The sequence below is a fragment of the Cucurbita maxima genome, unplaced genomic scaffold, assembly GCF_002738345.1.
Source record: "Cucurbita maxima cultivar Rimu unplaced genomic scaffold, Cmax_1.0 Cma_Scf00020, whole genome shotgun sequence".
In the NCBI taxonomy this organism is placed as follows: domain Eukaryota; kingdom Viridiplantae; phylum Streptophyta; class Magnoliopsida; order Cucurbitales; family Cucurbitaceae; genus Cucurbita; species Cucurbita maxima.
In genome coordinates this window covers 4,035,144-4,051,653 of record NW_019272036.1, presented here as the reverse complement: position 1 = coordinate 4,051,653, position 16,510 = coordinate 4,035,144, and the positions used below count along the sequence as shown (strand labels likewise).

Below are 16,510 nucleotides of genomic sequence, written 5' to 3'. Positions count from 1 at the left end.
AGTTTAATTAACCAGTGTTCTGTTTGCAATTGAATGCGTATCTGCTGTGATTGAATCAGTAAGTGCAACAATATCCATCTTGGAATAAGCGCTGCTAGTATAGTCTTTTTACGCTGAAACTTTTTCTAACTAGAAATTGTGAATAAGAGAAGAAAGTTATCCTATTGGTATGATCTTGACCATCACCAATCACAGCTTTTTTCTTAACTACTCCTACATAAACAGTTCGTACTCCATTTCCATTTTTCGGTACTTACCCAAAGAGAACCCTGCTACCAATGTTGATGACAAGTCTAACTTCTCCTTAGGCCGAGCAGCGAAGTCAGGCTGCGAGTAGAGAACACTTAATTAAAAGACTAGATAATCAGATTGACCTCACCTGATGGCTTGGAAAAGACTGAGATTCTGACTGACGCCCTGGATTCATTCATATAATGCTTGTTTACGGCTTATCAGCCCCCCATCCCTACTTGACTAAGCTAAGGAACTACTGAAAATGACACGAAATCACAGACGGAAGTAAGAAAGAAGGCTACTCATACGGGAATATGAAAGCTACTAGGCCTGCTTAGGCCTGTTGATGGCGGATGGAAGTCCCGGGGTTTGGATCAAAACAATATACTGCTGAACCTAGTGACTGACTAATTTATGCAACTACTCGCTAGTTAGCCTTAAAGCTAGCTCTCACTAACAAAGCCAGTTCAATCTCCATAAGCTTTGTGTTGAAGGGTATACCCCCTTCTTTTCTAAGGTGCCATTACCGCCGGTTGTCTTAAACTTGTCTTATTGCTGCTTTGTCTTAGTTCTTTACTTGCCTTTAACATTCTCTCTTAAAAAGGAAAGAACGACTAGTACCAGGAATTCTTCAATCTTTGTATCAGTTCGAATGCAAGTATCCGCTCTTTCAATGGTAGAATGTCAGTTAAATGCCATAAGGGTAAATACCAGTCTTAGCTGTTTGAAATAACAGAAGCTAGTTGCTCGAGTGCCTTTTATCGAGAGTGATTCTAGGAGCTTTAGCTCGAATACCAACATCAGCTCTCTTGCAGACCTGAAAATAGAGAGAAAATAGATTACTTAGAGCTAGCAGAGGCTAGAGCTGCATATGATCCATCAGTGGCAGAGACAGATGCAGTAGTTCCTATGGTTTACCCTGAACAAGTAGTTTCAGCAACAGTAGACCCAGCATTTAGAGAGCGATACCACCCGGCAAAGGGGGAAAGCTATAGGTATCAGCAGAAAGGCAAGCAAAGGCGTAGGTAGCAGATCTACCAGCATCACTATTGGTCAACTTCAAGTGCTTAATTAACTGCTCCATCAACAGAAAGGACTGAAGCGCCTGCAGGAAGGTATGCAACTTACTTAGATGCTACTGGTGGATCATAATATATATGTTCCCACCTATGTCTCTAGTGATGCTTCAACCTTCGTTTCTGCTGCTCCTGCTGGGTATAGAACTGAGAAGGGTACTGATCCTGGATCTACTACTGGCCCTGCTCGCTTTGTTTATGCTCTTGTGGGGACTAGCTTTCGAACTGACTCGACATCCAAGAAATTCCTCCCCAGGTGAATCTGGATACCAACCAAGTATATCCCTGACTAATGGAAAGACCCCCTCTATGATTCGGAGAACCGGCACACTGACTGACCCTATATCAATCACCGCACGCCTTATCAATGGAATGATTAGCTAACCTTGGTCTGTTAAGGCTTTCCCCCTGGCTCTTCAATCCTAGTATACGAAAGGTCATGTCCATTCATTCCCGAGGTTGTCCTCCACCAAGCAAGAGGAATCTCTTTCTCTTAGCCTATCACCGCCTTAAAGCCTTAAATCAGGGAAGGTAAGGGACCGCTTTCCTTTTATGCTTCCCCACGTGGAAAATGAATCAAACCTGTTTTACCGGCGCCTACTAGAAAATGGTTAGTGTTTATGCTCCTATAGCAAAAAAATGATTTATTGGGAGGGCCATGAGAAATACACTTTGTACCTTCGTTTCGTCATCAAAGACTCTTCTCCCATCCAAACTCTCTTAATCAGTCAAGCAAGCAATTTGAATAGGGATTATGAACAGGCCCTTATCTTAGCCTTACCCGTTCGATTAATTGTTCTAAAGTCAAGTCGAAGTCATTTCTCGTTAAGTCAAATTTCAAGATTTTGTCAGTGAAAGAATGGAAAGGGGGATCGGACCAACTCTGGAACTTTGAGGCAAATTAAAAGCCAAAAAAAAGCAGCAAAATATCGGCACTGCGGTCAACAAACAAAGGAAATTCAAACACTCCCTATTTATAAGAGAAAAGAAAACCAGATCGAACTCTTCAGTCAAGCCTTTCATTGTTCAAGCTCTTTCATATGACGTGGGTTGAGTTCATAGATTTTGAATGCTTTCCCTATTCAAGACATACTAACAAACAATTCAATTCCTTTGAAGCTACTATCGCTACCGAAGCAGGCTTGCTCCAGAACCCTTACAGGAAAGAAAAGCAAAGAGAAGAGAAGAGACCGAGTGAAAGAAAAGAAAGAGTTACTGAACCTATTTACCTCGTGTTTGAATCAATAGGTGAAGGTGAAGGAGTTGATCCCCCAGTTTCCCGAGTTTACTGTGAAAGAAGAAATAGGAAAAGGAGAATCTTGTCTTGCTTTCGTTGAGTCTTAGTTTACAGTTCAAGAATCAATAGACAGGTTCAGGTTCAGGCATGAGAAAGAATCAATATCTCAAGAAGAAGAATAAATGGATGATGACAGATTCTTCTTTGAATAATGTTTCCTTGTTTATTGTGTTTGAAGGTGAAGTAGCGAAGGGAAGGAGAATGAGTTCAATCAGTAGGAGCTTGAGGTTGAGTCTGACAGTGAATGAGAATGAATAAGGAGTCTTTGTTTACAGTTCGAGAATAAATAGGTGAAGTAGCCAGTAGCTCAGGGCATATCGGTTTCGGTGAAGTAGCAAAGGTAATATCGGAAAAGAAAAGGAGCGAAAGAGTGAAAGAAAGAGAAGATCAAGAATGTTGAGTCTTTCCTAACAGTTCAGTCTCAGGAATCCTTCGTTTCGTCTTTCAAGCAGAATCAAAGGAAAGCTAAGAGAACAAACCTCATTCAATCAGTAGTTCAATCTCATTCTTCTTTCTTCTTCTTTTCTTACTGTCGAGTAAAAGAGTGTTTGAATCATCCTCCAGTTTACCGAGTGAAAGAAGCTCGAGACAAACAAATACATTCTGACTGACTGACTGACTCTCTCTTTTACAGTGAAGGTAGAGTAAGTAAATGAATTAGCAGTTTTACCTCCTAAAATAATCAATAGGTTCCGGACCAGAGTTCACTCTCATTAATAAGTAGGTGGAGTCTTTCAAGCAGAATCAAAGGAAAGCAAAGAGCTACTGAACCTATTTACCGAGTGTTTGAGTTCAATCAGGCAAAGGTTTAAGGTTTTCTCTTGACTTAATAAGAAATTACCTATAGCCAAAAATAGCCAAAAAAATAGACAGAGGATAGGAAAATAGAATGAAAGGTCTTTACACTCAAAAATAGGGATTTTATCCCAAAAAATAAGGGAAGGATAGCTTTTATTTCTTTATGGTCTTTAAAGAAAAAAGAGTCTTTGAAGGTTCAGAGAAAGAATGAATCTTGAGTATTGATCTTTTACAGTGAATAAATAGGGGAAGGTCAAGTAGTTTAACGAACATCCTTTCTGTAGTTCAGGGGTTTACCGAGTGAAAGCAAGAAGCCGCAAGTGATTGAGTTCAGTCTCTTTCCTTATTAATTACCTCTAGCAAAAAATAGCCCAAAATCTCGGGAAAACGTAAATTGAATTTATTGAAGCTGCAGCTGTGAGTGAAAAAGCTCTTATGACACTTTACAGTCGTCTAGCATAAAAAAGAATTAATGGAAGCAGCTGCTGTGAGTGAAAAAGCTCTTACGACACTTTACAGTCGTCTAGCATAAAAATGAATTAATTTCCTATGCAGCTGTGAGTGAAAAAAAAGCTCTTACGACACTTTACAGTCGTAAAGCATCAACAAGAATTAATTGAAGCAGCTGCTGTGAGTGAAAAAGTTCAATAGCCAAAAAAATAGACAGAAGATAGAATTTGAGAATTCATGGTCTTTATAGGATAACGAATCTTGAGTTGAGGATTGACTTCCGGTTCAGGTTCAGGTTTTGTTTGAGGTTGAGTCTTGAAAAGCAGCTAATTCATTTAATATCCCTTCAAACACTGTAAAAAGGAGTGAAATCAGGTTCAGGTTCCGGTTCAGTAGATTCTCTTTCTTTCTCGTCAGGTTCCGGTGAAGAAGTAATAGTCCTGTTCTGTTCCGTCTCATTCATCTTTCATTTGATGAGAAGAAATAGAGTAAAATGACCTAAAAATAGGGGGAGGATAGAAGGAGTTTCCCTTGTTTACAGTTCAAGAATAAAGAAGGAGCGAAGAAAGACTGAGTGAAAGAAGGTTACGATGAAGGAGAAGGAATCTTGAGTCTTTCTCTTGTTCAATCTGGGATGGGAGTTCAGTCTCTTTCCTTTAACATTACCTAAAAAATAGCCCAAAAAGGGAAAACGTCAATTTCATAATCAATGGTCTTTAAAGGAGAATGAAGAAAGAAATAGGAGAAGGAGCTTGAGGTTGAGTCTGACAGTGAACGAGAATGAATAAGCAGTCTTTACAGTTGAATGAATTGAGAGGGGAAGGGTTGAGGTTGAGTCGAATGAATCGAGAGTGTTTACAGGAGAATTCATCGAGAGTTGAGGATTGACTAATAGTGAACGATCATGAATAAGGAGTGTTGAGTCTTGACTGACAGTGAACGAGAAAGAATGTTGAGGATTGACTGACAGTGAACTCTCATTAATCTTGAGTTGAGTCTTGAATAAAAGAAGTTCAAGCAAGCCAGCCAGCAAGAAAGAAAGAATCAAGAGCTGTTCAAGAATAAATAGGTGCAGGAGAGAAGCCAGCTGCTTTACTAGAGAGTCCGTCAAAGAGTGAAAGCAAGCAAGAAAAGCAAGAAAGAAAGAAAGGAGTTAAGGTTGAGTCGAGACTGACTGTGAAGGAGAGAAGCGGCTTACCCTAGTTCAATGGCCTAAAAGGGAGAGGAGTGAAATAGCTCGATCGGTAGGGAGAGGAGTGAAGTAGTTCATGAGTTTACCGACTAGAAAGGGAATATCGGGGCAGGCAATGGAATTGTTCAACCGAGTTGTAGAAGTGAAGGGGAAGGAGCTGATCTTTCTTTCCTTCTGGTTCTGGCTCATGAATAAGAAGTTGAGTCTTGACTTCCTGTTCTTTCTCATTAATTCTTGTTTCATTCATTTACAACTGTCAAATTTCATTTCTATTCTTTTCTTACTGTTCAGCCTCATTCATCTTTCATTTTTTTCTCCCTATCATTGTTCCGGATAAATAATGCTTCTTTCGTCTTTCTCCTTATGATTTAGAAAGGTAAACAAACGATCATTAATCTTTCATTTTCTTCTTCTCTCCTGTAAAGGTTTCGGTTCTTCTTCTAGCTTTACCTCGTGTTTGAAGGTTCAGGAGTTTACTTTTCAAGAAAGGAGAAAGAGAATGAATGTTGAATTAGATTCTGAAAGAAATGAATTTCCTCTCATGTAAAGGAATATCTTCTTCTTCTTCTGCCATTCTCATTGTAACCTCGTTCATGTTCAATCTGGTTAGGTAATATCAGTTCTGGTTCTGGAGTAAGTAGGGAGAGGAGATTTCTCTTTCATTTTCATTTCCCAATCGAAAGTAAAGAAAGATGTTAGCGCTTTAGAAAGATTATGCAGGGCGGTGAGGCTGACTTGACTAAGAATCTCGAAAGGGCTTTTGAAGCTTACTCTGCTACAGCGGACCGAGAAGAAAGAAGGAAGGCTGAATCTGCGCCCTAAAACAAAATGGAAAGAGTTCCTTTCTCAAATTGGATTAATCTCGTCCAACTAACTGGAAATGATAACAAAATGCATGGGTCATTAGTTAGAAGGAGTTCCAATAAGCGGATAAATAGAGTATACCACCTGACTGATTTCCTCTATGAGGGAGAAAGCTATTTGAAGAACCCTATGAGAAAAACTCAAATTCATTGTTAGCCAAGGCGTGGTAAAGACAACAAGATAATAGACTTTGACCGGACGTGCTCGGAATCCGCTTTTTTCGATCTGGGTAAAGCTGCGGGGATTACTGCATTCCCTTCTGTAGGTCTGTCCGAAACCGGAACCTTTATCAATCTCCGGAACCTTATACTCTTTTTATTACCTGACCTTCCCCTATTTATTCCAACATAAGGTAAAGCATATATATATATGAAGTAGCTCTTTGATTGAACGAACTGTAAATACTCATTAATTATCCTTCACCTTTAATGAGACTGAATAGGAAGACTCAACTCAAGATTAATTCAAGTAGCTTCGCCCCTGAACCTTTACAGTCGAGTAAATCAAAGAAAAGAGAATGAAAGAAAGATCAGCTCCGGAACCTCTCCAACTCTTATGATCTTACCTCCTTCACCTATCCGCTCTTGTCTTAGGTTAGGCCGACTTGCGGGTTCGTTCAGTAGCTCTTTGATTGACTGAGGTAATCCGGAAGTAAAGATTAAAGATGAATGAGACTTTACAGTGAGAAAGAATAGGGGAGAATCAAACGTAACTGCTCCGGTCGGAACCAATATTCCCTTCACTTTACAGAGTGAAAGAAGAAGAAGAAGACAATTCTGTCACGAGGTAAATAGGCTGGATGGATGAGAACAAGGTCAAGCTCAGGAACCTGAACCTCTATTCCCTGAACTTTAGAGAATGAAAGAAGAAATGAATTAGCTGCTGGAGAGTCAATGAATGAATGAAATCCTAAATGAACCTTTATAGTAGGGTAGAGTCAAATGAGATTAAGCGAAGCGACTTCCCCTGCCCTGACCCTATGGATTTATTGAACTCGGTAATGAGGAACGAACTGAACTCCGGACCCTATCCTGAACCTTTACAGTCGAGGAGAGTAAATTCATTAGCAATTTGAGCTCGGTGAATAAGAAGAAGGAAGAAATCCTCTCGCTTCTTAAGAACTCGGTAAGAAGTAGCTCTTTGCTTTACTTTGATTCTGCAAGACTCTGAAAATGAGAAAGAAAGAAAGATTTGCTCATTCACCTTCCCCTTCACCTCTATTCCCGGAGCTACTACTGAATGAAATGAAACCCTGACTAGAATAGGAACAAAGAAAGAAGGAAGGAACCTGATCCGGAACGAACCTTATGAATGACGGAACCTGATTGAACTTGTGTAAAGACCATTTCTTATTAAATTGAGACTTTCCCTTTTTGGGCTATTTTCCCTGATTGAACTCGGTAACATAGTAAGTAGTTAGTCTTTCTCCGGAACAGTCAGTCAAGAAGAAGGTCAAGCTCCGGACCCTATTTCTTCTTTCTCCGGAATCGTAACAGGAAGAGAAGCTCCTTTCCCGTAACCTCGTAAACAAATGAAAGGATGGTCGCTTCGCTCATTCACCTATCGATCGAGCTACTTACTCCTATTCTATTAATGAGAAAGAACTCAATAACCTATTCCTATTTATTTATTCAAAGAAAGACGAGGTAAACTAATGAATTTCTTTCCTCTCCCGTAAGAAAGATGGATGAGACTGATTGAAGGAGGTAAACTCGGAATCTTAGCTCTTCCCTTTCTCCTAAACCAGATTGAACAGCTTGAACAGTAAATCCCTGCCATTTTATGCCCTGAGCTACTTCCGGCCCCTGTATTCCCTTTACAGTCTTTGAAAGAGTAAATGAATGAAAGAAGGAAATGGAACATGAATGAGACTGAATTCTTTAACAAGGTCAATTCCGTTATTCTTTGTTATGAGAATCAGGTAAAGCTTCGGAACAGTAGAGTCAAGAGGGTAGGCCGATTCTAATTGAACTCGTGTAAAGACCATTTCTTATTAATTGAATAAACCCCGGTAAAAAGGTCCATTTTTGCCTATTTTCCCTGATTGAACAGCTTGAACAGTAAACAAGGTCGCTTCGCTCATTCACCTATCAGTCGAGCTACTTACTCCGGAAATTCAGTCAAGACATGAGAGTGAACTCCGTTCTTGCCCCTATTTATTTCTTATTTTAGGAGGTAAACTCGGTCTTGTGGCTTCGCACCTTTCCGATGCATTATCCCTTCTTACAGTTGTTCTATAAGTATAATAGGGAGAGGAAAGAAAGCCTGAACCTATCCTTTGCAGGGTTAGTTTAGAAGGGATATTAAATTAATTAGTTAGATTAGCAGCTTAGCTTTTCAAGACTGAACCGAAACCTGTAACCCATTTATTCCACCTCCTCGTAAACAAGTAAAGACTAAACTCCTATTTCTGCTTTCTCCTTTTAACTACTTCTTCTGAACCTGGCCCGTACGGAACAACCTCTAGAACTAGTGTCTTCGCTTCTCTGCATTCTCCTTAGTTAGTTACTTCACTTTGTATAACCTATCCTTTGTCTTCTTTTTATTCCTTTACAGGGGAGAAAGATTAATCCGAATTGAAAAGGTAAGTCACGACTACTTATTCTTGATCCTTACTTAACTACTGAACAACCGGATGTAACTCCCTCACCTTGAATTACCTAAGCTACTTCTCATTCAATCTGTGAATGAAAGCTTTATTCTATTGCTTGCCGTAATAACCCTATGTCTATTCTCTGTTGGTTGGTATTACCTGATGAGAGTATATTGACCAACAAGTAAAGACTATCAAGAGTTTACTGTCTTTGAAAGAGGAAAGCGGGTTAGAAGCAGCTATCCTTTCTTCCAGTCTCCTTAACTACTTGCATATTCAATCCTTTTCCCCTATGCTTTCTTTACAGTAGAGACTAAAAGTCAAGAAGGTAGATTAAAGAAAGATGAACTGATTTCACTCTTTATCTGTAAACCCTATTCCTTTCCCTAATTGAACAAGTAGTAAAGACACAAGACAAGATGCATTATCTCTGAAGTTCTAGCTAGTATAATAGGGAGATGAAAGAAAGAAAGAACCAACTACTTATTCATTCCGTAAAGCAAGAGAAGAAGAAAGAGGGCAAGGGCAGGTGGACGAACCATTAATTCCATTCTCCTTTACTCGCTAGGTAATACGGAATAGAACTCCTTTGCTCGCTAGGTAATTAGTATAGAAAGAATAGGTTACGACGGGAAATAGGTAAACTAAACTACTGATTAGGTTACGACGGGAAGTAGGTAAACTACTGATACTGAAAGTCAAGACTAAAGAGAGTTTACTGTCTTTGTAAAGAAGAAAGTGTCACCTTTTCGCTACTGAGCCCGATATTACTTGTTGATGTTACTTGGGGTAAGTAAATGAATGAATGAATGAAGCTAAACTGAACCTTTACTCTCTTTGTTTGATTTCAGGGAGAGGAAAGACTAAGGATGAATTCTCCTGTTCCTATTCTTTAAGGTTTGAAGAGGGAGACTAAAGATTCCTTCTCTTGTTTGTTCCTATTCTTTAAAGTGGCTTAGCTAGCTCCGTAACTGTACCTTACCTTCCCTTTATCTTTCTTTCACTTCTCTTTCTCCTCTCACTACTAACTCCTATTCATTCGACTGAACTACTGAACTTGACCTGGAACAACTAGAAGTGTGTGTCTTTGCTCCTCTGCTTTCTCCTTGGTTAGTTCACTCCGTAATCTATCTTTTGCTTATTCTTATTCCTTTACAGTAGAGACACTAAAGGGAAAGTCTGATTAATCTTTCTTTCCAGTCGAGCTACTTACTCTCTCTCAAACCTAATTGAAAAGGTAAGTAAAGAAAGACTACCTACTTATTCTTGATCTGCTCCTGCACGCCCCTCTACAACAAGGGTTGAACTCCCTCACCTGAATTACCTTCGCTACTACTTAATGAAATCCGAAAAAAGCTTTATTCCATTGCTTGCCGTAATAACTTTAATACTCTGCTTGCCGTAATAACTTTAATACTTGTCGTAATAACCTTAAATACTCTTTCTATTCTATTTCTTTATTACCTGATAGTATATTGAACAACAAAGAAAGACTGAAGAAAGATTAATGGATTGAACGAGGTAAACAGGACGATTCCCCTATTTACACAGTAAGTAAACTAAGAAGAAAGACTCAACCTTCACTAACCCTTAGCCATTATATTTATTTTGATTATTCTATTCCCTGACCAGATTAAAGTAGGTAAAGCTAGAAGAAGCCGAACCTGAACCCGATTGAACCTATCAAGGGGGATATTAATTAGCAGTAGAGGAAAGACTATCGATGAATGAGAGTTTACGATGTTCGTTCTAGAATCAAGGAGTTAGCAGCTTTAGCTTTGAAAGACTCAAGAGAAAGAAGAAGAATATTTGTCTTTACTGAAGAGTCAAGAAAAGAGAAGCGACTGAACCTCAACCCGGAACCCATTTATTCCACCTCCTCGTAAACAAGTCAAGACTAAAGAGAAAGCTAGCTACTGAACCTTGTTATTCAAAGTAAAGGAAGAGAAAGCAAGAGAAGATTAATGAAACTCAACGAAAGATAGATTCATTCTCCTTACCTTAATTCCTTACCTATTTATTAAAGAAGGAGGTAAAGCTCTGTCAGTTTGTTTGCTTCCTTTACTTACTGGGGGTTGAACTATTTCTTTTCTTTCTCTGCCGAAACTAGAACAACCTCAGCTTCTTTCTCTAATCCTGAACGAACTCCTACACCTCTTTATTCTTTCAAACACAAGGTAAAGCAAGCACTAAGAAAAAGCCGAAACAAGCATTCTCCTTCACACTTCGCCATAACCTATTGATTGATCCTTCACTCCTCTCCCTACCGGTCCAGCTGTTTCACTCCTTTCCCTATTTATTCTTTTACTGATCTTTGCTCCTGCCCCTGAACCAATGCCAATACTTCTTTACGGTATCTTCTCTGTTCTTTCCCTGATTGTCTTTAATTGATCTTTCTATCCCCTTAATTCTTGTTATTCTTTCTTAGTTAGTTAGTTAGAAGGAAGTGATTGTGTTGTGAGTTATTCTTTCACAAGGTAAGGAAGGTAAAACATATATATATATTCTTTCTCCCCCATAACTTGATTTAACTCTTTGACTCGTGTTCTCTTTTCTTTTTCCTATTGATAGGATTCTTTAACCAAAGACTCGGGCAACTCCTTAACTCACTAACTTGTCCCGTATTGAACTCTTGAACTAAGTAAATTGGCTGTCTGGCTGTATGATAAAGAATAAGGTGAAGATTCATTCCTTGCCCGACTATCTTTCTTTGTTTACAGTCTTTGAATAAAGGAGGAGACAGACTAAAGTAAGGATGAGACGGATTGAGAACAAGGTAAAGTGACGAACCTGCCCCTGATTCATATTCAATTCTTTTTCTTTCTATTAATTCTCAAATGAAAGACCTATTCTCTTTTTTCTCTACAACTTGGTAAACTCCTGACTAATATTAACCTATTCATTCTGTTGCTAATAAACAAAGGAAGAAGAAACCGAACTCATGAACCTCTATTAAATTACCTGCTGTTATTGTTAAGGTAAGTTATTCAAACATAGTAACCAAGGCCGAAAGAGAGTTTACGAACGGAACTCAATCACTTGTTGTCCCCTACTATTCTTTCTTTCAAACACAAGGTAATTCAGAAGTCAATCCTCAAGATTCTTTCTCATTCTCCTTCTAGTGTAAAGACCATAAAGAAATCAATCTTATCTTCTCCCTATTTTTAGAGAGAAAATCCTTTCTTTCTCTTCTCTTTCTCCTGAACTACTAAACCTTTCTTTGCAGTCGAGTTAATTAATCAGGGGGATGAATTGGACTTCTTTCACTCGGTAAATAGAATATAGAATAGGTGTTTGATTGATTGAACTCTTTCTCTTTGCTTTACTTCACCAGATAGATGGAACTGTTAAAGTAGTGGCTTCCTTCGCTCCGTCACCTTCAAAGACTGTAAACTACTGAACCCTTATTACCTGACCTGAACCTATTTCTTCTCTTTCTCCTTATTCTGTATTCTCTTCCTATTCACTCATTCACCTTCTTTCACTGTAAAGTTGCTTTGCTCCGGAACCTGAACCTGAACTATTGAACCAGGAACAGTAAGAAAAGAAGAAGAAACCTGAACCTCTACTTCGCGCCTTCCTGAACTATACTATTCTTTCACAAGGTAAAGCTCAATCATCTATTGATTCTTGAACGAGGTCTCTTCTCTTTGCTCAATCACCTTCAAACACTATGTCTTCGTCTGCGCTCCTCTCCCTTCAAACACTGGACTTTACACTTTACGATCTCTTTTCATTCTTTTCTTGATCTTCTCCTTCACTGTAACCTAAGATAAGAAACCCCCTTGTCTCACTCTCTTACCTCCTTCACTTATGGGTCTCATTCTCCTCTTCTTTCTTTCTCTCCTGTAAGAAGGATGAATGATCCTGAACCTTCTTTCACGAGGTAAACTCCTCTCCCTACTTACTCATTCCGCTGAACCGATATTACCTTCCCTGCTTCACCTATTTATTCTTTTTCTTCTCTTTCTCCTGAACCTTAACCGGATTGAACAGTAAAGTTGCTTCGCTCCTCAAGCTTAAACCTTTTCCTTCTTTCACTCCGTCTTCGTCTTGGCTCCTTAACCAGAACCTTTCTTTCATGCACGAGGTAAAGTAAACTCCTTCACTCCCGAACCTCTCCCTTGAACGAAGAGTAAACAAAGACTCCTTATTAATTCGACAGATTGAACTCAAACACTGGGTAAATAGGCTGAGGATTGAATTGTGTCTCCCTGAACTGTCAAAGATGAATACTCAAGATGAATGAGACTGATTTCTTTCACAAGGGAAATGGATAGGCTGGATGAAAGGTCAAGCTCCGGAACACCTATTTCTTTCTTCTTTCTCACCTCGTAAACTATTAGCTTCTCTCCTTCACCTTCACTTTACAGTCTCGTAAATTCATTCAATGCTTCACCTTTATAAAATGAATGGATTGAAGAAGAAAAAGAAAGTCAAGACTCAACCGAAAACCTGAACCTCGTTTTCACTCCTCTTTATTCTTTCACTGATCTTGATCCTGAACCTCGGCTTCTCTCTTGAACAGGACATATGATATGACGCCGGTCTCTCATCTATTCTTTCCTTCACCAGATTGAACAAGGTAAAAGAAAAAAGAGAAAGGAAAGATGAACTAGAGTTAGAGTTTACGAACTGAACTCCTCCTTCACTCAATCACCTCGGCTTCTCTCCTTCGGTCTTAGTTCTAGCTTTGTTTTATTCCCTTCCTTCTTTCACTCTTGAACTCGGGTTTCACTATTCTTTCTCTGATCCTTTCAAACACTCTAGTACTCTCCTGTAAGAAAGTCAAGACGAAACGAAAGAAGAATGAGACAGAACTAGAACTGGCTGGCTTGCTTTCACTCCTTTTATTCATGAGACAGAAGAGTAAGTCAAGAAAGAGAAGCTCATTCTCCTTTACCAGATTGAACTGTAAGAAACAAGAATGAGACTGAAGAGGAAGGAAAGAAGAAAAAATGAAAGAAGAATGAAACTGTAAAGAAGAAAGATGAATGAGAGTGAACTACTGAACCTTCAAGAAAGTGTTGAAAGGAAAGACTCTACTCAAGATTCATTCTCCTTCACCAAAGACGATATTCCCTATTTATTCGTTCATTTCACTCTTTTACTTACATAGGCTGGATGAGAAGAAGGTCAAGCTCCTGAACCTATTCTATGGGTCTCATTCCCTTCTGTAGGTCTCTTTTCTCCTAAACTTATTCTATTGGTCTCATTCCCTTCTTTCTTTCTGTAGATCGCTCCTGAACCTGTCCCTTCTGTTCGAGTTTGTTATTCTTTCACAGTAAACTCATGGACTATTTATTACTTCTACTTCTTCACCTTCTTTCACAGTAAACTCGGTAACTCCCGAACCTGAACTTGAAAAGACTGGGGAAAGCCGTTAATTCATTTCCTCTCCCTTCACAGTAAATGAAAGACTCAACTCAACAAGATGCATTATCCTTTCTTTCACTCTTTCACATTGGCTGGATGAGAAGAAGGTCAAGCTCCTTCATCGGAACCCATTTATTCTTTCACAGTAAACAAGGAAGGGAAACTGGAGGCTCCTGAACCTGAACCTTCTTTCACAAGTCAAGACTCAACTCAAGATTAATGAGAGTTTACAGTTCAAGAATCAATGAATGGAGAAATGAATGAGCTACTGAACCTGAAAGTGTGTGTTGAAAAGAAAGACGAAACTCAAGAGGAATTAGACTAAACTACTAAATCTGAAAGTGTTGAAAGAAAAGACGAAACTCTCGATTCATTCTCCTTTACAGTGAAAGAAAGAAGGGGATTAAGGAATTAAGGCAGTGAAGTTCGTATGCTAAGAGGAGAAATGCCTACATCTAGCATATGGAAGAGCAGATTCGCTTCCTATTTCTTCTTAGATGAGATGTTCCTTGAGTGCAGCCAAAAGAAGTGCTGTTGTAGCCTGTCGGTCTGAATCGCCTCTTTTTTTTCTAGAATCCACTATGGTGGCACTTTCGGAATAGAATGCTTGTTTGTAGGGAATGAATAACGGTGTCAAATACCATAGAAGGTGCGAGTTTGATGAGCGACTAAAAGGAGAGGAAGGAAAGGAAGCAGGCAATGGGATCAAGTTTAGATGCAGTGAGGTACGAACCAGTTGTAGTAGCAGTTGCTAATCTAGCTTTTTCAAAGTGAGCTCTTTTCTTTCCTCACGTCCTAAGCTAAGGTCTAAGAGTGAAGTAGGCTAGGTAAATAGTCTCTGTCTATTGACCAGTCACTCTATCCCATTATTCTTTATTCTTTTCTCTATTATTTTATTTTATTCTATAGCTGGCAAATTAGAAAGTTGTTCAAAGGGGCAAGGCTTGATTGATCTATCTCATTCAGAGCTCTCGGAGTATATCAAAAGCTATCCATATGGGATAAAAAGCAACAGATATTGAAATAGAAAAGCCTCGAGCCAGATTCTATTAGATCTTCGACCGTAATTCACCAATCTCGATGAAAGGCTAAATAAGACAGCTTTCCCCCCTCTGTCGTCTCTACGATTTACGGATACTGAGTCGTATCTGTTCTTCGCCTTTCATTTACGAATATGCGTGGGCATTCTTTCGCCTTTCCCCTGAGCAGTAGTACTCCGAAAGAATTGAAACGCTTTCCTTCACAGCCTTCTGAGCGCTACCTGGGACGTGGAAATCTTTCTATTCGTGGATCGTATCTTTCCGGGCCACCCCTTTCTTCTTCTTTCCGACTTAGTCGTGAAAAGGCTAGACTTATATTATATTATTATTAATTATATAGAATTTCTTTTCTATTTTCTTAATAATCAAAATAAATAATAAGGCCTGAGCCTTCAGCTCAACTTAAGGCTGGCACTTGGTCTATCTTCTTCTTTATCTTTATGATAACACCAAACTCCACTAACTCAACTTGAGCTATTCTTGTGACAAGATCTAGAATAGCCTCTAAGCTTCCTGATGTCATACTCTAATTGGCTCAGCCTTAGGCTTCTCAGCCCCAGCTTCTACTTACTTTCTTCCTAAACTACGCTTGCTTAGATTAAACTCGTTTCTATCTATTTCAAATCCTCAATCTGCTTTCAAGTCATCAGGCCAGGAGGAAGGGGTCTTTGCCAAGGCAGGAAGACAAATAGAAGTACCTCACCGCAAAGTCAAGCTAGCCAATGAGAAAGAAAGTGTGAAAGCCGATAGGTCAAGTGCTGGGGTTAGGGCAAGGAAGAAGTAGTCTTTGTGGCAGATAATGCATGTAAAAAGGCTAGCTTGGAAGAAGGAAAAGAGTTGTTTCCCATTCCTAAAAAGGAGCTAACCTAATTAGCATTTGTAAGAAAACCTTTACCGAGGGGCTACCCTCTCCTGTAGAAAGAAAAGGGCAGGGATAAAGCGATGGGATTGGGATATGCTATAAAGAGAAGAGAAAGGATGACTTGAGTTACGTGAGTTGGGTTGGGGAAGAGGTCTTGTATTCTTACTGACTCATTAGTGCGAATCTAATATATCACTCTATCACAGGGGTCTATCTGAAAACTCAAAAAGTCACAAGTACGGTAGTTGAAGGCTTAGATAGGGAAATCATTCTAAGAAGTGGACAAGGGGGATTGAGTTATCCAATCTAGAATAGAAAGGAAGCCTAATGTGTCTGTGCAGTCTTCGGCATTAGTACTTCTCGTCCCGGATGTAGAATAGGTCTTTCGGAGAATCTACTATTTCTTTAGCTCGGGCAGTCTGTCCGCCTGAGACAAATCACGAGACCTCATTTATTTTCCTTCGGTCGAGCATACCCCAACCTTTCCTGTCGGTAGAATGGCTTGACTTCTTCAAACCTGATTATCTTCGGTTTATTAGTGGTCATGGGTTGAGAAGTTCTAGAATCAGGCTAGGTTAGCGAGGAGAATCTCTATGGCAAGTTCTTGATGTGGGCATCTATCCATATTCATTCAGCTTTCTAAATATCTAAATAAAGATAGTTTCTTGATCGGCTGGAAACCAACTTATAGAAGGAAATCGTGGAAGTGTCCAAAGGGGAAAACACAA

The 16,510-nt window shown here is 39.3% G+C and overlaps 1 long non-coding RNA gene across 1 annotated transcript in view; it reads right to left on the bottom strand.

Annotated features, from left to right (window-relative positions):
* Positions 1-12,329, bottom strand: part of LOC111494681 — a 28,362-nt gene extending 16,033 nt beyond the window's left edge. Inside the window, exons 1-2 of the long non-coding RNA XR_002720207.1 lie at positions 12,316-12,329; positions 823-827 (exon numbers count right to left, since the gene is read on the bottom strand). This is a non-coding gene — a long non-coding RNA (uncharacterized LOC111494681). The remainder of the gene's footprint in view (positions 1-822; positions 828-12,315) is intronic.
* Between the last annotated feature and the right edge of the window lie 4,181 nt (positions 12,330-16,510).